The sequence below is a fragment of the Vulpes vulpes genome, chromosome X (genome assembly GCF_048418805.1).
Source record: "Vulpes vulpes isolate BD-2025 chromosome X, VulVul3, whole genome shotgun sequence".
Lineage (NCBI taxonomy): Eukaryota > Metazoa > Chordata > Mammalia > Carnivora > Canidae > Vulpes > Vulpes vulpes.
This window is the reverse complement of record NC_132796.1, coordinates 115,428,129-115,441,067: the sequence shown is the minus strand read 5'-3', so window position 1 is coordinate 115,441,067 and position 12,939 is coordinate 115,428,129. Positions and strand designations below refer to the sequence as shown.

The 12,939-nt window shown below is 54.0% G+C and overlaps 1 long non-coding RNA gene across 1 annotated transcript; it reads left to right on the top strand.

Annotated features, from left to right (window-relative positions):
• The first annotated feature begins 1,919 nt into the window (after positions 1–1,919).
• On the top strand, positions 1,920–9,385 carry LOC140596305 (uncharacterized). The gene is made up of 2 exons (XR_011998341.1): positions 1,920–2,368; positions 7,336–9,385. It is a non-coding gene; the product is annotated as an uncharacterized lncRNA (long non-coding RNA).
• Positions 9,386–12,939: the final 3,554 nt, after the last annotated feature.

The following is a 12,939-nucleotide window of genomic DNA, read 5'->3' as shown; positions in this document are numbered from 1 at the left end:
CGTCCCGGCTTGGAGAAGGCCTTCGTGTCAATGGGTCCCTCCCATGGCCTCGCCTCTTTGTGCAGGTGTGGCGGGGAGGTAGATGTTCACGTGTCCTCCGCTTTTCCTATAGACGCTAGTGCTGCTGGTAAGGGCCGATGACCCACATGGCCTCGGTCAACCACCTCCCTCCCTAGGGTCCCTCTCGGCACATCCAGTGGCCCCGGGGCTTAGGCCTACACCAGAGCAATTTGGAAGAGGACTCAGCTCGGTCCCTCACACAGGGTGGGACGCCTCCCAGTTTTATCAGGTTCTATCCGGAGCCATCTGTCCTTCCCAACTTTGGTCTGTTCGAGGTCATTTTGGGGCTCTGCTAGGTTTCCCGGGAGGTCCCCACCCCACTAGCTGTGGGACTGTGACCAGCAGGAGTGGGCAATGCCAACAGGACTGACCTGGGGCTAGTTTAGCTCCTCTGGTGGATGTACCATCCTTGGTACCTAGGCTCACGCCCCCCCCCCCCCCACCGCTGGGCTCAGCCCCCGCTGTCCCACCAAACTCGGGAAAAACACTGAGTCCAGACCAGGGTGGGAGACATAGGAGGGGCCTCCGGCCTCCCTGTGGCCATCCACAGGGGGTCCGGGAAGACTGGGGCTGCCTCTGGCCTAGTCTCGGGTCGAACCCCATGAGGACCCTCCTGATGGAGGTCCGGGGCCCCCACTTCCCTCGTTGTGCCCCCGTGCATCCTGGGTGCCGGAGGAGCGGGGATTCCCGAAGAGTAGCTTGGCCTTTTTGCCAGGACCACCCTGGGGAGGAGGAGGCTCCTTTGCTCGGAGTCTCGGGGAGCACAGTGGGCCCGGCCCTCTGGGGACCTGGCAGTGAGGTCCATCCCAGCAACATGGCCCCCCGACCATTTCTGAGGACCTGTGCTGGGCCGAAGGTGGTAGCCCAGAGTGCGTCCCTGCACCTTGCATCGTGCCACTGACCTGCTAGAGCCGGAGAAATGGATGAGACGCTGGCGGGGCCTCTTTGAACCTTACCTGCCAGTCCGCGGTGCACACTTCCCCACAGAGGCCTTCTTATTGAAGGTTGTTTCCAAACCCCGCCACTGTCCCGCCCACTCTAGCGAGAGCCCAGCGCCCGAGCCCCAGTCAGCTTCCATCCCCACAGGCCAAGCCCCTTTGGTGCCCCAGCCTGCCGTGGCTGCTGGCAAGATCCGCCATTGATGTAGCTGATGCACCGGGAATGCACCAGGTGAGGAACCTCAGCACCTGGCCTCGGACTTCTCTGGGGCCTGCAGTCAGAGCCGGCGGCCCGGGGTCGTGAGCTCAGCCACCAGGCCACGGAATGCAAGCAGCCCCCTAGCCAGAGACATGCCACTTTGCCCGAGTGTCACCCACATGGTGGCATCACGTCCCCTGAAGGCCCAGCAGGCCACCGGTCACGAGAAGTCCAGCCACCTTTCTGGAGGACCAAGAATAGGATTCCCGTGGGCCTGAAGCTCCCGCAGGCCCAGTGCTGAGCCCCAGCGGGGCGGGCAAATCCATGCTAATCAGGAAGTTTGGAGGAGGAGGCACTAGTGGACAGACTGGAGAACTAGGGACAGGGTGGGCAGGGGCAGCTGGCTCTGCCAAGTAGTTCCGGCCAGGGTACCCTGGCATCACCCGCTTCCCTCTCAGCAGGGTAGGGGGACGGGTTTAGGCACAGCAACCCCAAACAAACTCTGTGCAGATGCTTCGGAGGGTTCTGGAGAAAACTTCTTGCACCTCCCCGCCCGTGGGCTTAACCTGAATCTCCTGCCCCAGGTGTCCGGCTTCTGAGAGTGGCCTGGATCGGGAAGTGGTTTTCCTTTCAGGGAAGGACGTGTATGAATAATTCTTACCCTGCCAGAGTGTAGAGATGAGGCCCGAAATGGGAATGGTGGGTCCACCCCACGTGAAGAAACCCCACACCCCCGCCCCCGTGAGTGGGACCAGGCCTAACCCTGAGGCAGCTCATCCCGGCGCCTCCCATGAATTCAAGCAACAAAAACATTCTGTTTTTCCGAGATAAGAAAACTATCCCCCCCTCGCCCTGACTGGGAAAGTCCCTGAACATGGTCGTGTTGACCTTCAAAGAAATCAATCATGTCATAACCCGAATGCTATGCTACTCCCGCGGTTTTTTTGCCTTTAAAAGATGCCTGTAATTGCTAATCGGGGCTCTGCCACCTCTGAGGCAGAGAGCCCATTTGCGCAAACGTTCAATAAACCCTCTTGCTTGTTGCATCTGCCTGTCTGGGGTCTGAGTCTCTGGGGCGTCCACCGGGACGCGTTGGCACCCGTGAGCCAGGGTCCAACATTTGGGGGCTCGTCCGGGATCGGAGACGCCCCCAGGCTCAATCCTAAAACAGGTAGGAGGTAAAACCGAGCTCGCTAAATGTCATATTTGTCTCGTCCGTTTGTCTGACTGGCCGGGTCTGTGCCGGGTCTGTATTGTGCCTGCAGGACGCTGTACTCTGTATTTGGACCAGCGGGGGAGGCAGACGTGCCCTGAGACCCCTGGTCCCCCTCCGGAGTCGGACTCCGGAGTGGTCTGGAAGAGGAACGGAGCCCCGGCACTCCCTCCTCTTCGGGGACGGTCATTGTTCGCGACCGCTCGCATCTGAATCTGCCGCGCCAGTCCTGACATTCGTGTGTGTCTGTTTGTTCTGTGTCTTTCTGGTCCTGCTCCGGAGTCGGACTCCGGAGTGGTCTGGAAGACGGAGGGAGCCCGGCACTCCCTCCTCTTCAGGGAGGGTCGTTGTTCGCAACCGTTCCCATCTGAATCCGCCGTGCCGGTCCTGTCATCTGTGTGCGTCTGTCTGTTCTGTGTCTTTCTCTCTGTCCTCCTCCTCACCGCTCACCTCTTTTCTACACCCATGGGACAGACTGTAACCACCCCTTTAAGCCTCACTCTAGATCACTGGAAAGAAGTCGCCGGCCGGGCACACAATCTTTCGGTCGAAGTCAGAAGACAAAAATGGGTCACCTTCTGCTCCTCAGAGTGGCCGACTCTCAAAGTCGGGTGGCCCAGGGACGGAACTTTTAACATTGGTATTATCTTGCAGGTGAAGGCCCTGGTCTTTCAGCCAGGACCCAATGGGCACCTCGATCAGGTGCCGTACATCATAGTTTGGGAGGATCTCGCTAAAAACCCACCCCCCTGGATAAAATGCTTCACCCCTTCTCAGGGGGGGACCGGGCCGAGACCCCCACCCCCTCCCTGCGTCACTCCCCTTATTCCCCGCCCTACCTCTCCCTCTGCTCCCTCAGCTCCATCCCCCGACTCTACTGGGGTAAAGAGGCGACCCCTCGCTTCACCCCCCCGCTCTCCAGTTGCCTCCGCTTTCGAGGAGAGCGCGAGGGGGAGTTGGAAGACGTCTGGACCTCCCAGGCACTTCCCCTCCGATCAGTGGGCGGCCAGATGCAATCCTGGCCGTTCTCTGCCTCTGACCTTTACAACTGGAAAACTCATAACCCCACTTTCTCCCAAGATCCCCAGGCGCTAACCGGGTTAATTGAGTCAATTCTGTTGACCCACCAGCCGACCTGGGATGCCTGCCAACAGCTCCTGCAGACTCTCCTCACCACGGAGGAGAGACAGCGCGTCTACCTTGAAGCTCGGAAAAGCGTCCCGGGGGCGGATGGGAGGCCGACCCAGCTGCCTAACTGCCTAACTGCCTAACTGCCTAACTAATCGAGGATGTTTTCCCCTTGGTTCGCCCGACCTGGGACTGCTACACTGCTGCTGGTAGGGAGCGGCTCCGCCTCTATCGCCAGGTACTCCTAGCGGGTCTCAGAGGGGCAGGGTGATGCCCCACCAATTTGGCAAAGGTACGTGCTATAGTGCAGGGAAAAGATGAGGCTCCGGCAGGTTTTCTGGAAAGATTAATAGAGGGCTACCGTATGTATACTTAAAGAGAGAAAGTGAAAGTGAAAGAGGAAAGAGAAAGAGAGACAGAGAAAAAGAAAGAAAGAGAAAAAAAAAAAAGAAAGAGAGAGAGAAAGACACCCCAGAGGAAAGGGAGGAAAGGATCCGTAAAGAGCAAGAGGAATGAGGGAATAAAAGAGATAAAAGAAACGCAATAAAGAACTGACTGGGATACTGGCCACCATAGTACAGGGCTCAGGGCAGAGTAAGTCAGGACAGAGTAAGGACCTGGGAGACAGGGATCCCTGGGTGGCGCAGCGGTTTGGCGCCAGCCTTTGGCCCAGGGCGCGATCCTGGAGACCCGGGATCGAATCCCACGTCCGGCTCCCGGTGCATGGAGCCTGCTTCTCCCTCTGCCTGTGTCTCTGCCTCTCTCTCTCTCACTGTGTGCCTATCATAAATAAAAAAAATTAAAAAAAAAAAAAAAAAAAAAAAAAAAAAAAAAAAAGGACCTGGGAGACAAAAGAAAACCACGGGTTGAACGAGACCAGTGTGCCTACTGCAAGGAAAAAGGACATTGGGTTAAAGATTGTCCAAAGAAGGGCCAGCCAGTGACCTTCTTGGTTGATACGGGAGCTCAACATTCAGTTTTAACTGAGGCAAAAGGACCCTTGAGCTCCAAAACATCTTGGGTTCAGGGAGCAACTGAGGCAAGTTATATCGATGGACAACCGAATGGAAGGTCCACCTGAGCACTGGGCAAGTAACACATTCCTTCCTACTGGTCCCAGACTGCCCCTACCCCCTCCTAGGCAGAGACCTTCTTTCAAAAGTGGGGGCTCAGATCTATTTTCATCAGAAAGGGGCCACCATTACTGGCGCAGAAAGGCAGCCCCTCCAGGTATTGACCGTGCGCCCAGAGGATGAACACCGGCTGCACGAGGACTCTCCACCGTCCGTGCAGCCCCTAAATTCTGAATGGCTCACTAACTACCCTCAGGCCTGGGTGAAAACAGCCGGAATGGGACTAGCTGTTAACCAGCCACCCATAATTATAAACCTAAAATCCGGGATCCCTGGGTGGCGCAGCGGTTTGGCGCCTGCCTTTGGCCCAGGGCGCGATCCTGGAGATCCGGGATCGAATCCCACGTCAGGCTCCCGGTGCATGGAGCCTGCTTCTCCCTCTGCCTATGTCTCTGCCTCTCTCTCTCTCTCTCTGTGTGTGTGTGACTATCATAAATAAATTAAAAAATAAATAAATAAAAACAAATAAAAAAAAATATAAACCTAAAATCCTCGGCCACCCCCATATCGATCCGGCAATATTCAATGAGCAAAGAGGCCAAAGAGGGCATTCGGCCACATATACAGAGACTATTACAATTGGGCATCTTAATACCTTGTCAGTCGCCCTGGAACACTCTTCTGTTGCCTGTAAAAAAACCCGGCACAGGCACAGGAGATTACCGGCCGGTACAAGATTTACGGGAAGTTAACCGAAGGGCGGAGGACATACACCCCACGGTGCCGAATCCCTACAACTTACTCAGCACCTTGCCCCCGAGCCACGTCTGGTATACGGTTTTAGATCTAAAAGATGCATTCTTTTGCATAAGGTTAAGCTCTCAAAGCCAGCCTATTTTTGCCTTTGAATAAAAAGATCCTGAGACGGGATTCTCAGGACAACTCACTTGGACAAGGCTGCCACAGGGATTCAAAAACTCCCCCACCTTGTTCCACGAAGCCTTGCATCAGGACTTGGCAGACTTCCGAGTTGGCCATCTGGACCTCATCCTCCTGCAGTACGTGGATGATTTGCTCCTAGCGGCTAAGACAGAACAGGATTGTGTAAAAGGTACGGGGGCCCTGCTCGAGAGACTGGGAGAACTGGGATATAGGGCCTCTGCCAAAAAGGCCCAAATAGGCCAGAGACAAGTGACCTATCTGGGATATCTCCTGGAAGGAGGCCAGAGGTGGTTGACGGAGGGCCGCAAAAAGGCTGTAGCCCTGATCCCAGCACCCACTAATGCCAGAGGACTACGAGAGTCCCTTGGCATTGCCGGGTTCTGCCGCCTCTGGATACCCGGGTTTGCAGAGCTGGCGGCTCCCCTATATCCTCTCACGAAATCCAACACCCCCTACCACTGGGGAAAGGAGCAACAATTGGCTTTTGACAAAATAAAAAGGGCCTTATTGACTGCCCCTGCCCTGAGCCTCCCAGATGTAACCAAGCCATTTGCGCTATATGCTGATGAACGCCGAGGAATAGCCAAAGGGGTCCTAACTCAGAAACTGGGACCCTGAAAAAGGCCCGTGGCATACTTTTCAAAAAAATTAGACAGCGTGGCTGCAGGATGGCCCCCATGTCTCCGAATAATAGCGGCTGTGGCAGTCCTGGTAAAAGACTCAGAAAAGTTGGCCTTTGGCCAACCCCTCACTGTGGTGCCCCCCCCCCCACGCCATAGAGACAGTCATCCACCAGCCCCCTGATCGATGGCTCTCAAACGCTCGGGTCACCCATTATCAGGCCATGTTACTGAATTCCGAGCGGATGCAGTTTGGAACGGCTACATCCCTAAACCTGGCCACCTTGCTTCCAGAAACTGAGTCCCCCTCCCTGATAATGCATGATTGCCACCAGATCCTAGCCGAGGTCCATGGCACCAGAGGGGACTTGACGGACCAGCCTTTGCAGATGCTGAAGCAACCTGGTACACAGATGGGAGTAGCTTTCTACAAAATGGTGAATGTAAAGCCGGGGTGGCTGTGGTAAATTAAAAAAAAAACAACAAAAAAAACCTGTCATCTGGGCCAGTGCCCTAGAGCCTGGAACTTCAGCTCAAAGGGCGGAGCTTATAGCCCTAACTCAGGCCCTAAAAAGGCTAAGGACAAAAAGGTCAACATTTATACTGACAGCAGAAAATTGAGTATAATTCACTGTCCTGGGCATCAGCACGGCAACGACCCAGTAGCAGAGGGGAACAGGATGGCCGATGAAACAGCACGAGCCGCTGCACTAGGCCCACAGGAGGATGGACAGAAGCATCCCCCACCAGACGAGAAACTGCCCAGGTGGTTGTCAAGAAAATCCTAGAAGAAATTTTCCCCCGGTTTGGACTGCCCAAGGTAATAGGGTCGGACAACGGCCCTGCCTTCGTCTCCCAGGTAAGTCAGTTGGTGGCCAGATTACTGGGGATAAATTGGAAATTACATTGTGCATACAGACCCCAGAGCTCAGGGCAGGTAGAAAAAATGAATAGAACAATTAAAGAGGCCCTAACCAAATTGACATTGGAGACTGGCACTAGAGACTGGGTCCAACTCCTCCCCTTGGTCCTGTTCCGAGTCCGGAACACTCCCACGCACCATGGACTAACTCCTTATGAGATTCTCTATGGAGGTCCCCCACCAGTAACGGACTTACTAGATTCTGCTATTGACCCTCTTGCTAACACTCCCGGTTTACAGGACAGGCTAAAGGCGCTCCAGATTATCCAGCACCAGATCTGGAGACCCCTGGCAGCTGTCTACCACCCCGGAGATGCAACCGACCCACACCCGTTCCAGATCGGTGACTCCGTCCACGTCAGGAGACATCAGTCCAGGACCCTTGAGTCCCGCTGGAAGGGCCCGTACATCGTACTACTAACCACCCCAACCGCCCTAAAAGTAGACGGTGTTGCTGCTTGGGTCCATGCCTCACACGTCAAATGCGCCCCATCAATGAGCACCGCTGATGCCAGCCAGGACGGACCGGGCGAGCCACTCCAATGGAAGCTCCACCGCACCCAAAACCCGTTCAAGATAAGACTTTCAAAAATTGTTCAATGACAATTGTTATATTCCTACCACTCCTAGCGCTTTTCACCCCCACCAAAGGTAACCCTCATGCCCCCCAAAAAAAGTTAACCTGGCAGGTATTAACGTCTGGGGGGGACAAGGTCAGGTCAATAACAAAAACTACTCCCATGGGAACCTGGTGGCCCAACCTATATCCTGACTTATGTAAATTAACCATAGGGGCCCCCAGCCCATGGGGCCTAGAGAGGTATTCCAACACCTCTAAAGCCCCCCAGACGAAAAGGATTAGACCCCTGGGGAGGATGTGGGACGCCTAAGGAGGGCCATGTTACGCACCCTCCCCTTCTATGTCTGTCCCGAGTACCACAGAGATCGCAGGCTAAATCCCACCTGTGGAGGGGGGGAATACTTCTATTGTAAAAATTGGGGGTGCGAGACTACGGAAGACACAGGATGGGAGGCCCTCCTCCTCCTGGGATTACATCACTGTCAAGGCTAACTATACTCACCCGGGTTACCAGGAACTCTGCAATATTGCCGCCCTGATTTTAGGGACTGACTCTTACCTGGTGCCCCAGCCGGGAACCTGGTGGGCATGCAACAAAGGCCTCACCCCCTGTGTATCTGCTCAGGTCCTAAATAACTCTGAGGACTTCTGTATTATGGTGCAGATTATGCCCAGGGTGTTCTATCACCCTGCTGAAACTCTAAAAAATCAATATGACAGACATCCCACCCGTTTTCAGCGCGAGCCTGTCTCCCTAACCCTAGCCGTTATGCTGGGACTAGGGGTCGCAACTGGGGTGGGTACTGGTGCAGCCGCCCTGATCCAGGGCTCACAACGTTATTTAGAACTCCAAGCCGCTGTAGATGAGGATCTTCGGACACTAGAGCAGTCCGTTTCTAAGTTAGAGCAATCCCTCACCTCACTTTCAGAAGTAGTACTTCAAAACAGGAGAGGCTTGAATTTACTATTCCTGAAAGAGGGAGGACTGTGTGCGGCCCTGGAAAAAGAATGCTGTTTCTATGCAGACCACTCTGGAGTCATCAGGGACTCCATGGCCAAACTCAGAGATAGGCTAAATAAAAGACAAAGGGACCGAGAGGCCCAGCAGGGTTGGTTTAAAGGCTGGTTTAACCGGTCTCCCTGGATGACCACCCTAATCTCTACCATTATGGGCCCTCTAGTTATCCTGCTCCTGCTGCTAACTTTCGGCCCCTGCATCCTCAACCGGCTGCTCCAGTTCATCCGAGAAAGGTTGTCCATTACCCAAGCTCTGGTACTAACTCAACAATATTGGGCCCTTCAAACTGAAAAAATAAATAAATAAATAAAAGTTCCCTAAGATTTTAAGGTTAAAATCAGTCCAAACAAAGAGGAGGGAATGAAGAAACCCCACACCCCCGCCCCCGTGAGTGGGACCAGGCCTAACCCTGAGGCAGCTCATCCAGGCGCCTCCCATGAATTCAAGCAACAAAAACATTCTGTTTTTCCGAGATAAGAAAACTATCCCCCCCTCGCCCTGACTGGGAAAGTCCCTGAACATGGTCGTGTTGACCTTCAAAGAAATCAATCATGTCATAACCCGAATGCTATGCTACTCCCGCGGTTTTTTTGCCTTTAAAAGATGCCTGTAATTGCTAATCGGGGCTCTGCCACCTCTGAGGCGGAGAGCCCGTTTGCGCAAACGTTCAATAAACCCTCTTGCTTGTTGCATCTGCCTGTCTGGGGTCTGAGTCTCTGGGGCGTCCACCGGGACGCGTTGGCACCCGTGAGCCAGGGTCCAACACACGGACCTCTGTCCTCTGTGGGGAGGGAGCCTCTCGGGGGCAGCGCAGGCTCCTTCCCCATTTTGTGTCATAACCCACTTGTGGGATGGGCCGCTAGGGCTGTCCCTAGCAGTGGGTTGTGACGGCCGCCACGGGGCTTGAGGGGGGAAGATCCACAGAGCTCCTGTCCTAAGCTCACTGCCACGCCATCCTGGCCTAGAGGATTTTCTGTCTTTGCTCCCTTGCACAACCCCAACTTGGGCCCCATGTTCCCCAGGATGCCAGCTTCACTAGCCGTGCGCAAATGACGGATCTCGTGCTTTCTAACTCTTTTGGCGTAATAGAGATATTCTGCTTCTGTGTCTTGTGTATGTTGATCAAAGGCCCTCGATCCTGCGCCGGGCTCTCAGGGACACAGGTAACCCCAGGGATAAGTTGGCAGCAGCTCCAGGTCTGCAGGGCAGGAATGCTTTGTGCTTTCTCAGCAGGGAGAACGAGTATGTGGAGTGTGTAGCCTACTCAATGACCTCGTTTTTGCCGATTAGAGCTGGCTTTTTGCCGTAGTGTTCACTTGAACCCCTCGACCTGCAGTGTTCCACGGGAGATGCCAGGTCTTAAGTCAGTTGCGCCATGACGTGACCTTCCCCCACTGGAGGATGGGAAATTGGTCTGAACAGGAAGAGCTGGAACAGGAGGCAGGGTTAGGAGAGGCCCCACCGGCGGACAGGTGCCGGGGGAAGCCAGGATGAGTCGAGGGTAGTCCAGACGTGTAACCCGGGATTCCTGATCCAGACTTCTAGGCCCGGGGCACCGGCCTCACTTTACATACCAGACCCATGCTTTGCTGGGTTGGGCTGGGCCAACATCGCACAACAGGGCGTGTGTGTGTGTGTGTGTGTGTGTGCCTGTGTGTGTGCGCATGCGGGGGCATGCACGTGTGTTTTAAACATGAGTTGGTGAGGATAGGTTATGGATAGTAACCCTGGACCCAGGTCGAGCTGCCCCGGGGATGGGGGTAGGAAGCAAAGGCTGATTGTCTTAACCTTAGCAATTCTGGGCTTTTCCTGGCTTCCAGAGAGACCATAAGGCACGGCCCCTTTGTGGCGCCCAGAGCCAGAGTCCTGTCCTGCTGCAGCAGTGATTAGGGTCGTGGTAGCGAAAGGATAAAAGGAGGTTGTCCTCAACGTGCGGCCCGATCGCCACAAACCTACTCACTGTGTTCAAACGGGACACATGACACGGAACGCGTTGCAGGGTGCATGTCTGCCCCTGGGTCCTGGTCTCCCCTGCTGCAGCCCCCTCTCGTGACCGTATTTGTCTGGGTTTTGTAGGACTTCCTGCATGACTGACTGTGTGATTGCTAGGTGGCCTGGTTTGTGTCAATATAATGTGTTGCTCTTCTCCATGTTCTTTTGGGGCTATATTGTTGACAAACTTATTTTTGCGTTGAGAAAACTAGACAAAGCATCTTCCAGAAAAGAATCTGTGCCAGGAAAAGAATCTGGAAACAGCTCGGTGACACCTCTTGCTGTGTGGCAGCCTCGCACCAAACTTTCTTTCGGGTTCCCTTCCTGGCTTTCCCTTTTGGGGCCAGGACTTGGGTCCTAAAGTTTGGCTCCTACCGTACCCCTTTTCAATCCCCCCTGCCAAGAAAAGCCCCACATTCTGAAGAAGCAAAGAACACTTCCTCCCTCTTTCCCAATCTCCTGTGTGGAGACCATTCCTTGTTGTGACCCATACTAATACACTTGTATTTGCATGTAGCGAACCTACTTTCATCTCCGGTCTGACAGTAGAGGGAAGCAGAAGCAACGAGGGGAGACTTGCATGTACACAGGAGGTGCGGAAGACCCAGAAAGGGTACCCACAGGAACTTTTACGGAGGTGCTAGAAGCTTCTGACTACATGGCCGCAAGGCCTTTAGCAGGCGACAGGCACATCCCACCCCTCTGGTGGCCACCAGTTTGTCCTCTGTTTTTATGAGTCCATCTTGGTTTTTTCTTGGTTTATTCATTGGTTTTGTTCTTTAGATTCCTCATAAACGTGAAGCCATACTGTTTGGAACTAGTATACTACCCGTCGAAATAATTCACTACTCTTTTCATCAGTATTCATGATACTTGACGTTATTAAAAGATTGCTTTCTGATATTACCCAAGCCCTAAATAGCTATACCTTCTTGCAAAAAAAGAAGAAAAACATAATAAAAACCCATGCAGCCCAGAAGTGAATGGAGGGATCATTCTAGCCCCTGCCCACTCTCCCAGAGGAGGTAATAGCCATGGATAACCATTTGGTTCTTCTACATTCTGCCTTTCTTTGTCACACCAAACCCCTTTCTCTCCCACATACGAGATGCTGTTACTTTTCTTCTTATTCAATGGGGTTCTACCTGGAATTTCAGGGAGCCCGGAAGGAATTCAGAAACAGCATGAAAACCTCCCAAGGAAGCTCAGGAATCCAGTCTCGTCCCTTCCTGCGCCTTTGCATGTGCAGTGCTCAGAGAGGGATGCGGCTTAAGAGTCTGTGAATAGATGGTTTTGAGCTCCTTTGTGAGATCCTATGATAAAAGGTGCTATATGAAGTTTAAAGACTATTTTTAAGAGTCGGAAAGCACTGAGCATTTGCATAGAGGACAGAGGAGGAAAGAGGCCCGCATTTCCGCGTGTCCCACTTCGCTTCATTGCATACTTCTTGGCTTCCGACTCCCTCTTAGGGTGGCAACCTGCAAGGTCACTGTTGTCTGGACCCTTGGAGTACTCGGGAGAGCAGCAGAGTCCCCACACAGAAGCATGGTTCAGAAGCACTGGAGACGTCTTCCCTTATCTACGAAAAGTCCAAAGCCTATCTCAGTGGTCCTGTTACTGCTTCTAGAAAGTACCCAAGCAGGAGTGTGGAGGAGGGATTGCAAGAGCCTATCTCAGTGGTCCTGTCAGGGCTTCTAGAAAGTTCCCCAGCAGTAGTGTGGAGCAGGGATTGCAAGAGCCTGAGAGAGGAGACCAGTTAGAAGGCAAGAAATGATCAAGGCCTGAATGCAGACAGTGCCCAAGGGAGGAAGAGAGCTAGAGATGTTTCTGAGGTAGAATTGGTGGACCCTGATGACTGAGTGAGGTGGAGACACAGGGACTGAGGCGGGTAGGGAAGAGGAGGGGGGACCAAAGCTAATACTGTACTGTCTAGCCTAGCAGTGTACGAGGCCCCTGGTGTCATTCAAACTCAGTGGGTGCCACTGGACAGACCTGGGCTCCCGGATGCCAGCGTTACCAGGCTGCTGGCATTGCCACCTTGATTTCCCCTTCCTCCCATCCTGCACCTTGACATGGGCATTTCTATCCAGGGGCCGGACCCGTGGGAAAAGCTCATAAAGTGGTAGCCTCTTTGTATCTCCTGCGCTTTGACCTGTAGGTTTGGTCTCCCTAGGGGCCACCTGGCTTCGTTCTCCTGTGTTGAGGACTTCCGTGCTCACCCGCCGACGGGGTCTGCACAACGTTTGTGGCATCC